Consider the following 10,351-nt stretch of genomic DNA (forward strand, 5'->3'; position numbering starts at 1 on the left):
ATTTTCAGTCAGTTCCTTCTTCCATTTTCTGAAGGATTTTCTTTTAGCTCTAATAGCTTCCTTCACCTCACATTTTAACCATGTCGTTTGGGCTTCCTCCCTCCTTTTTTAATACATGGAATATATTTGGCCTGGGCTTCTAGGATGGTATTTTTGAACAGCAGCCATGCCTGATGTAAATTTTTGATCCTCGCAGCCACTCCTCTAAGTTTTTTTTCACTGTTCTTCTCATTTTGTCATAGTCTCCTTTTTGAAAGTTAAATGCTAACGTATCGGATTTCCTGTTTATACTTAATCCAAAGTTAATATCAAATCTTATCATATTATGATCACTGTTATCAAGTGGCCCTAGCACCATTACCTCCCGCACCAGATAATGCGCTCCACTAAGGACCAGGTCTAGAATTTTTCCTTCTCTTGTCGGCTCCTGTACCAGCTGCTCCATAAAGCAGTCCTTGATTTCGTCAAGGAAATTTACCTCCCTAGCATGCCCTGATGTTACATTTACCCAGTCAATATCAGGGTAACTGAAATCACTCATTATTATCTTGTTGCCCACTTTGTTAGCCTCCCTAATTTCTGATAACATTTCTACATCTGTCTGTTCATCCTGGCCAGGCGGACGGTAGTACACTCCTATCACTATCCTTTTCCCCTTTACACATGGAATTTCAATCCATAGGGATTCCAAGATGTGTTTTGCCTCCTGCAGAATTTTCAATCTGTTTGATTCAAGGCCCTCCGTAGCATACAATGCTACCACTCCACCAATTCGATCCACCCTATCTCTACGATATAATTTGTACCCTGGGATGACAGTGTCCCATTGGTTATCCTCCTTTCACCAGGTCTCAGAGATGCCTATTGTATCTAATTTTTCATTTAGTGCAATGTATTCTAACTCTCTCACCTTATTTGTTAGGCTTCTAACATTCACATATAGACATTTCAAACTATGTTTGTTGTTCCTATTTACATCCTGCTCAGTACCTTGGACTACTTGATTCTGGGAATGAGTTCCCCATCTGAAAAGTTGGCATCCATGGTGACTACTACCTAATCTGTGATCGACAGTGCCACTCCCTTTAGGAGGTTGCTTAGCTGCAGCCACCATTTCACATTGGATCGTGCCTGTGCTGTCCAAGGAAGTCGGCACTCGTAGCTCTATGAAATTGAAGACCATTGGCTGAGTAAAAAAAAAACACTGTAGCAGTTTCATGTGAGCTCTTGCATAACAATCAACTTCCAGGGTTGTTGCCATCAACCCCAGTACTTGTATGTAGTCCTATGCTCACAGATTTTGCTGTTGTAGCAAGAGCTTGACTTGGGCCTGCAGCTTCTTCATCCAGTGGCACAGGAGAAAAAACTTTTCTTTCTGGCTACGGAAAAGTATTCCAGAGATTGAAGGGGTTGAAATTTGCTTTAGATGAAATTGATTATCCAACCTAATTGACTGAAGGAGCTGCAATTCCCTGGAAGTTACCCGCAAACCCTCTTGCAAATAATCATCCAGATACAGGTGGGATTGACTCCTTTGTGATACAAGAAGGCTGTGAGAACTACCATGACCTTTGTGAAGGTTCTTGGAGCCATGGCCAGTCTGAAGAGCATGTAACTGATAATGCAGGCCTAAAATTGTGAACCTCAGAATCTCCTGGTAAGGGGGCCAAATTAGAATGTGGCAGTATGCCTCCTTGTGGTCTAGAGCAGTTAGAAATTCACCTGGGCGAACTAATGTGATAACTCCTAACCCCTATTCACTTGTTCAGTACCCATGTCTGTTTTATCATTCCCACCCTAGTAATTCCCTTATCCCTTATTTGTCCTGTTTGTCTGTCCTGATTAGATTGCAAGCTCTGTCAAGCATGGACTGTCTCTTCATATTCAAGTGTATAGCGCTGTGCACATCTAGTAGCGCTATAAAAATAAGTAGTAATAGTAGTAGTAGAAATGAGACAACTGGAGGAGCGATTCACTTTCTTGAGGTCTAGGATAGGATAAATGGAACCTTCCCTTCTTGAGAACAATGAAGTAGATGGCTTCTCAGTCCCCTCTCACACTAGGGAACAGTAACTACAGCCTGCAGATCCAGAAGATTCAATAATGTGGTATTCATTGCTTGTCTTTTGACAGGACCTCTTTAAGGGTATTCCAAGAAGAAATCTACAAGGGGGTGGGCAAATGTGAGCTTGTAGCTCGTTCTTATTACATCTAGTACCTATTGATCAGACATTATCTGGATCCACTCCTTGAGAAACTGGGACAAACAGCCACCTATCAGCAGCCTTGAGGAGTGGAACTGGACCCCAACAAGAGATGTTTGAAGGTTGGATTCCTTGAGATCATCCTTTGGCTCCCTGAAGACTACTTTGATTGGTACCGGGGATGCTGAAGGTAGGCCAACAGTCCAGGCCTGTAGTGTTTAGCAACCCTAAACTGCGCATGGTTCAAAGACAAGTTGATAGGAAGATTAGGCTTATCCTCTGGAAGCCTTTGTAGCTCGAACTCTCCCAAATCCTTAACTAGGTTCTGAAGGTCTTCTCCAAAAATAAATTCTCTCTAAAATAAGAGTTTGCTAAGTCAAGACTTGGAAGCATGTCTGCAGATCCTAAGCCAAAAAAGGTGTCCTGCTGAAACAGCGCTAACCTCTGCACTACAGTTTGAATTAGATTACCTATGTAAACCATGCCAGCTTCCCAGTCTGAATGCCCCAGGTTTTTGCTCCCTGCTGCCATCTTCTTGAACCCAACAAAGACACAAGCTAGACACAAAGGCATACAGACCACCGCATGAAAGCTCAAAACAGCAATCTCAAAGGACTGCTTAAGAAACATCTCAGTCTTGCAGTATTGGACATCCTTAAGGACTGTGCCTCCCTCCACTGGAATAGTAGTCTTCTTATGACTGCAGTAACTAAGGTATCCACCTTAGGCTGCTTAAAATTTTCTTTTTTCCTCAGGAGCTAATGCAAAGTTTTTCAACAAGTGTGCCGTGAACCTCCTTACTGTTTATCAACAGTGAATCCCACGGGCATGGAAGTAGTTCCTGTGGGGTTCGATGGGAAGTGCACGAGTCTCTTACCACCTACCTTATTCAGTCCTCCAACCCTTTTGTGCCGCTTCTTCCGAGTGCTTTTTAGACCCGACACGGCAAAAAGAAAAACAAATCAGAGCTCTAAATCTACCTTAAAGGCACAGATCCTGTGGAAACGGGCAGCCAAGAACAAATAATTTTTCTATAAAGAAGCACAGCAAACTATCAAAAACATATAAAACATAACCCTACATTCATTCATTCATTCCCCACATCTATAGTATGCTGAAAACCTTGTCCAATGTTTAGGAGTCAGTCTGTGGTGAAATTTCTTTTCCAATGAATCACTAGTTCTCCAGGTGAACTGAATCACTCCAGTTCTACCCGTTGCACAATCCCAATTTGCACAATGGAAGTCTTCCCAAACTCCTCAGTTCATTAGCTGGTCTAGAGTTAGGCACTCATTATTATTATTATTTATACTCCATTCTCCAGGTAATTATCCAGCCTGACACAAAATTTGTGTTTTGCTCAGTTGGCATCATCAGGGGCTGTCAATCAGATCTCCAATAATACAAATATTTTTAGCATACCATAGCTGGAAAACTCAACCCGTCCAATGGAATTTGCCTGGCGTGACTGCGGCTACAATCGAGCACAAGTTCCATGAAGAAAATGATGAATCCACAGGGAAGCACTGACCCCTTCAAGTCCAGAATGGGTCACAAGAAGCCCACCTTGTTGGGGAATAATGGCCTCAACCCTGCTCTACTACCCCCAATTCAAGCAGATACTGCAGCATATCCTCAACTACTTGTCACTTGAGAGGGGAACTGCAGGGGGACACCATGAAACCTTAGATCACCAGTTTTGCAAATATCAAAGCATAACCCTGGAGAATCACCTCTAGGATCCACTGGTCTGAGGTGAAGAGGACTCACTTGTGGTAAAATTACCTGAACTGACTACCCACCGAGGGCCTAAGCATTGGGTGGCCTTGCATGCATCCCAAAAGGACCCTCCTCCTCTGCAAACGGATGGCTGGTGCCACACTGGCCATCCACCTGGTGAAACAAAAGCATACCCAGTCAATGGAGCAGACTCTTGCTGTTACCAAGCAAGTCTGGCCTCAGGGGTGGTCCCCTCCAGGAGCATTTGAGACTTGGACTCTTCCAAGTCTTTCGCTGTCTTTTTCTGCTCCTCACAAAACAGGAGGCATCTTTTAGATGAAATGTCTGCTGCCCAGTGGCAAACCCATAGCTCACAATAGGCTAGGAAGGCCACACAGGACTCAAGGCAAGCAGACTCTGGAGATTCAGGTAGTTGCTGCACCCAAAGCAATAGCACCCAAGCCAGATACCAACACTCCAGCTTTTGCCAGGATGTGGGCATCTTGTAATTTCTCAACAAACTTTTCCAATACTTTTGAAGTAGGCCAGGCATATATGAAATTCATCAAGATTTTTGAACTGATCAAAACTTAAGATATTGTTCTGCTTGCATCAATGCATAAAATGTGGAGAAAAGTGAGCAACATTTGGATTTTTTTTTTTTTTTTTTTTTTTTTTGGGGGGGGGGGGGGGGGGGGAGCTTCTCAAGGATTCAAGGGTTTTGGGAAGGAATGAAGGCCTATGTTTTTCATGCCTTGCATGTCAGTCTTCCATTTTGTCCACAGCTCCTGTTTGCTGATTGGTCAATTTTGAAACAAGTGACCTCTGCTTTCACTAATTACTGGGTTATTTGTTTCTTTTAGGGAAAGTTGTCATTTTGCTATATTGGCGCAATGAAGTTACATAGTGGAGAAGCCTTCTGTATGAGTTAATGATATTGGAGCGATATAGGACGGGATGGTCTAATCCGATCAATGGGTAGAAATATAAGAAAGTATGGAAATCAGTTTGGGTTGCTATGACACACAGAGCTCACATTTGGGTGTTAAATTTTTAATTGTTTGCATACTAATAAGTGGTCCTTTGAGGGGGTAAGGGGAGGGGGGATATAATATTTATCGAGGCTTGGTGTAAAGGGTCTCCCATCAAGTCTGATATAGGCTGTCATCTTGATTTTTTGGATGGATGGATTTTTAAAAATATATTCCATATCATCATGCTGATCAATCCATAGACTGGTGGGTTGTGTCCATCTACCAGCAGGTGGAGATAGAGAGCAATCCTTTTGCCTCCCTATATGTGGTCATGTGCTGCCGAAAACTCCTCAGTATGTTCTCTATCTCAGCAGGTGGTGGTCATACATAGCAGCAGCTCTGGCTAGGACTCCAAGCCTAATTTTTAGGTTTTGTTGAGTACCTGGGGTTGAGGGCTCTTCTTGAGCAAGTGCAAACCTGGTGGTGCCAGGTCCCTCCTTTTCTCCCCCCTCCCGCTGGCTCCATTAAAAAAAAAAAAAATTGGACGTCCTTTAAGGGCGTTTATTTCAATGTTTATATCAGCATTTATTGCAGCTGCTCACTGGGACACCAGTTCACTACAGCTCGGAGCGAGAAGCAGGTAATTTTTACCTTTTGTAGCGGGCAGGGGGTTCCCCGATCGGTCTCCACGTGGCCTATGGCGTCGGAGCGCGAGGGCGCGAAGAATCGCTCCCCGGACCGCGTGTGCGCATCTAGCGGGGATGCGGGGGTTTCAAAACCTGAATCGCCTTTTTTGGGCGTCAGTTGGGAGGCCGGTCAGTGTCCTGGTTCTTCCTCCGGTGCGGCGGGTTTTCCCCGCCATAAACGCCCATCCCCCGCTACTCGCCCCCCCCATTTTGGCCGGCCACTCTGCTCGGATGGCTTCTTCTTGGGCCGCCCTCGAGGTGGGAGACGTTAATGCTATGGTCGCCCTTGATTCGGGCGACGGCAAAAAAGCAGCCAAAGTTAAGCGCCGTTCTTCCCACGCGGCTCCTTCTCGGAGTTTCGCGCCGGACGCCATTTTGGATGCGCAGCATGTTTCTCCCCCGCTCTCGCGAGCGCCTCTAAGTCTCGCCTGGCTAAGTTGCCTTTTAAAGGCAAGCTGCTCTTTGGGGTCGAGCTGGACAAAATTGTGACCGATCTCGGCACGTCTAAGGGCAAGAGGTTACCAGAGGTCAGGGCTCGGGCCAGTGGTGCTCGCCCCGGTTCCCCCAAAGGATGGTTTCAGGAAGCCCGTCGGTATCGCCCGGGCAAGTCGGGCTCCTCTGCCCCCTCTTCCTTCAAGAGGAACTTCTCCCCCAAGCAGCATTCCTTTCGCAGAGACCACCGTCCCGGAGGTGCGTCCTCCGGTCCTCCCCCAGGGTCTCATACCCAATGACGGGGCCCTGGTCCATGGCCCAGTGCAGATTGGAGGACGCCTGTCCTCGTTTCTGGGCGAGTGGACCAGGGTAACTTCAGACGCTTGGGTGCTGGAAGTCATCAGAGACGGCTACAAGCTAGAGTTCTGCCGACCCTTAAGAAACGGGTTTGTGCACTCTCCCTGCAAGTCTCCGGTCAAAGCTGTGGCAGTGCAGCAGACTTTGGACAATCTGATCCGCCTGGGTGCGGTCATTCCGGTGCCAGAAGATCAGCTTGGCAAGGGACGTTACTCCATTTACTTTGTGGTACCAAAGAAAGGAGGTTCTGTACGGCCTATCCTCGACCTCAAAGGGGTCAATCGGGCCTTGAAAGTTCGGCACTTCCGAATGGAGACTCTCCGCTCTGTTATAGCGGCAGTGAAGGCAGGGGAGTTCCTGGCGTTCTTGGACATCACGAAGCGCTGGGGCCAGCCGAGCCTAGATCTGATGGCGTCATCGGCCAATTGCCGCGCTTTTTCAGCAGAGGACGGGACCCTCGATCTCTGGGAGTAGATGCTCTTCTCCAACAGTGGCCGACACAAGAGCTTCTCTATGTGTTCCCGCCCTGGCCCATGTTGGGCAGGGTGCTAGACCGGGTGGCAAAGCATCCGGGCCAGATAATCCTGGTGGGTCCGGACTGGCCCAGACGTCCCTGGTATGCGGACTTGATCAGGCTCTCAGTGGACGGCCCTCTGCGGCTCTCCAGCGGGGCCGGGCCTGTTGCATCAGGGTCCCGTGGTGATGGAGGATCCCTCCCCCTTTGGTCTTACGGCCTGGCTATTGAGCGGCAGCGTCTGAGGAAGAAGGGCTTCTCAGACAAGGTCATCGCCACTATGCTGAGAGTGAGGAAGTGCTCTACTTCTACTGCTTACGCCAGGGTTTGGCGTACCTTTGCATCGTGGTGTGAGGCAGGCTCACTTTCTCCCTTCACTGCTCCAATTTCTTCAGTGCTGGCGTTCCTGCAAGAAGGTCTGGAGAAAGGCCTGTCGCTCAGTTCCCTTAAAGTCCAGGTAACGGCTCTGGCTTGCTTCAGGGGTTGCCTGAAGGGTGCTTCCCTGGCCTCGCAGCCAGATGTGGTGCGCTTTCTCAAGGGAGTTAATCACCTACGCCCTCCTCTGCGCTTGGTATTGCCTGCGTGGAATCTCAATTTGGTGCTAAGAGCCTTGCATAAGCCGCCTTTTGAACCCTTGTCGAGGGCATCTCTGAAAGACCTGACGTTGAAAGCAGTCTTTTTGGTGGCTATCACTTCAGGCAGACGAGTTTCTGAGATCCAGGCGCTATCATGTCGGGAACCCTTCCTGCAGTTCACTGAGGCAGGAGTGTCTATTCGCACGGTGCCTTCCTTCCTGCCCAAGATTGTTTCTCACTTCCATGTGAATCAGCAGCTCTGCCTACCCTCCTTTCGTAGGGAGGACTACCCAGAGGAGTACTCTGTTCTCAAATATCTAGATGTGAGACGAGTCATCATCAGATACTTGGAAGTGACCAATGATTTCCGGAAGTCGGATCATCTGTTTGTGCTGTTCGCAGGTCCTCGTAAGGGTCTGCAGGCTGCCAAGCCTACAGTAGCACGATGGGTCAAGGAAACCATTGCAGCGGCTTATGTGGCCGCGGGGAAGATGCCGCCTATCCAGCTGAAGGCTCACTCCACTAGAGCGCAGGCGGCCTCGATGGCAGAGGCCGGGTCCGTCTCCTTGGAAGAGATTTGCAAGGCGGCAACTTGGGCATCGGCTCATACCTTCTCCAGGCATTACCGCTTGACTGTGGCTGCTCGGGCGGAGGCCCGGTTTGGAGCTTCAGTGTTGCGGTCAGGGATTTCCATGTCCCGCCCTGGGTGAGTACTGCTTCGGTACATCCCACCAGTCTATGGATTGATCAGCATGAGGATATGGAAGGTAAAATTATGTATCATACCTGATAATTTTCTTTCCATTAATCATAGCTGATCAATCCATAGCCCCTCCCAGATATCTGTACTGTTTATATTCTGGTTGCATTTCAGGTTCAAGTTTAGTCTTCAGTTCCTGTTCAGGAGGACTTCGTGTTCAAGTTTTTTCAATTGGATTCTTCAGGAGTTGAGACAATTTTGTGTTACAGTGAGCTGCTGCATTCCTCTCCCCTCCGTTTTACGGGGCTGGATTGAGACCTAAATTCTGCCGGTGCTCCCCTCCCGCTTCGTGTGGCTGTAGGGCAGCTTTGTACCCCTCCCGCTTCGGCGGTGTTAGGGTCAGTCAGCTCCTCCCGCGGTTGCAGGATAAGCCAGATCCCCCCGCACCGGCGGGTGTGGTGTCCCTCCCCCGCTCTGCGGGGATGAGCTGGACGGATTCCCCTCCCTCACTTGTGTGGGGATGAGCTGGGTTGATTCCCCTCCCCCGTTTCGGCGGTGGTGAGCTGGGCAGAGTGTCCCTTTGTGGGTGTAATTCTCTAAGTGCTGAGTCCTGCGGATGGAGCTTTGATATCGACATACTGAGGAGTTTCCGGCAGCACATGACCACATATAGGGAGGCAAAAGGATTGCTCTCTATCTCCACCTGCTGGTAGATGGACACAACCCACCAGTCTATGGATTGATCAGCTATGATTAATTTAAAGAAAATTATCAGGTATGATACATAATTTTACCTTATTATCAAAAGATTATTCTGTCTTTCTCGCTTTTGCTTGACAATGTTTGACTTAATAAAATGAATTCTTCAAAAAAGATATTTTTCTGCTTGTTATCATTAAACACAATTTTTGCAATGACTAGATCATATTTCTCAACCTGTCTCTGGCATGCCAGCAATCTTCAGGATCATCTCAGTTTCTGTCACAACCTGCAGAGATGTTGGAGACAGGTAAATCTAATCACAAATAAATTACTTTTTGTTGGGAAAGTCAGTCCACCAAAATCTTTATGATTCCAAACTGTTCACATCTACATATCATTTAAAATGTAATATTCATGTCTGATGGGAATACATCTTTTGTCATCATCTAACGTTACAATTGAATTGCTATGCTATACAGTTTTTATATTCTGCTAAGTTCTGTTTGGATTCTAAGCAGGTTAAAATAAGAGAAGAAACCTGTATTTCAGGGGAATTAGATCAAATTGTATCAGTAATATTAATCAAGAGAATTATAGTAATGTTCTTTATCCCACCATCAATTATCCCATATCTGTAAACACCACTGACATCGAAAACTTCCTTAATGAGCTGGACCCAACCACTGGAGAATACCCGGCTGATTGGACTTGGTTAAACCTCGCCCCCTTCACCGTCGAAACAGTCACCTAGGCGATCAGCAGGTTCTCCAACACACACTGTAAACTAGATATCTGTCCCAGCTACCTAATGAAATCCGCCCCTAACCGCTTCATAGGAGACCTAACATCCCACCTAAATTACATGCTCCAGCAAGGTCTCTTCCCTAAGGAAAATGGCAATATTTTACTCACTCCGATACCAAAAGATACCAAGAAATACGACAAAATACATGTTAACTGTATTGGCATACATGGTTACATTAAGGATCTCAACAAGATACCATTTTGAAAGAATTTCTGCTTTAAAGATGTTTAATCTGTGGAAAATTAATAAAGCATAAACTGAGCTGCCTAACCAAGTTTTCAAAATTCTCAGATTTCTGCCAAAGATATAGGGCTTCTTCTACAAAGTGGTGCTACCAATTAGCATGCGCTGAATGTAAAAAAGCCAAATCAGTAGTGCTGCTTCGTAAAAGGAGCCCATAGACTGTCATATACTATGGCTTCTTGGAGCTTCTCAGTCTTCCCCATGTGCTCTCTATTTAGGTCACAAGCTGGTCTATAATCACTACATGGTTTCTACAAGTTCCTTGTTCCATTTTAGCATTTCTATCCATTATAGATCCTTGCTGAAAGGCTAAAGCTTGACTCAAACTCATCACCAATTTCCATATTTCCTCCATAGTGAAAATCTTAGGTCTCTCTAGTTGAAATTTCCACCATTCTTCCTGCAACAATTTGCCTTGTACGTATCAGAGGCCACATAAA

At 46.6% G+C, this 10,351-nt stretch overlaps 1 protein-coding gene across 4 annotated transcripts in view; it reads right to left on the reverse strand.

Moving 5' to 3' along the window:
- Positions 1-10,351, reverse strand: part of ZHX1 (zinc fingers and homeoboxes 1) — a 137,644-nt gene that overhangs the window by 62,670 nt on the left and 64,623 nt on the right. Inside the window, exon 4 of one of the 4 annotated variants that reach the window (XR_003943796.1) lies at positions 9,098-9,149. The exons of the other annotated variants lie outside the window; for them this stretch is intronic. The gene's annotated coding sequence lies outside the window, so the exon portion shown is untranslated. The remainder of the gene's footprint in view (positions 1-9,097; positions 9,150-10,351) is intronic. 4 annotated transcript variants of the gene reach the window in all.

Source organism: Microcaecilia unicolor, chromosome 1, assembly GCF_901765095.1.
Source record: "Microcaecilia unicolor chromosome 1, aMicUni1.1, whole genome shotgun sequence".
Taxonomy (NCBI): domain Eukaryota; kingdom Metazoa; phylum Chordata; class Amphibia; order Gymnophiona; family Siphonopidae; genus Microcaecilia; species Microcaecilia unicolor.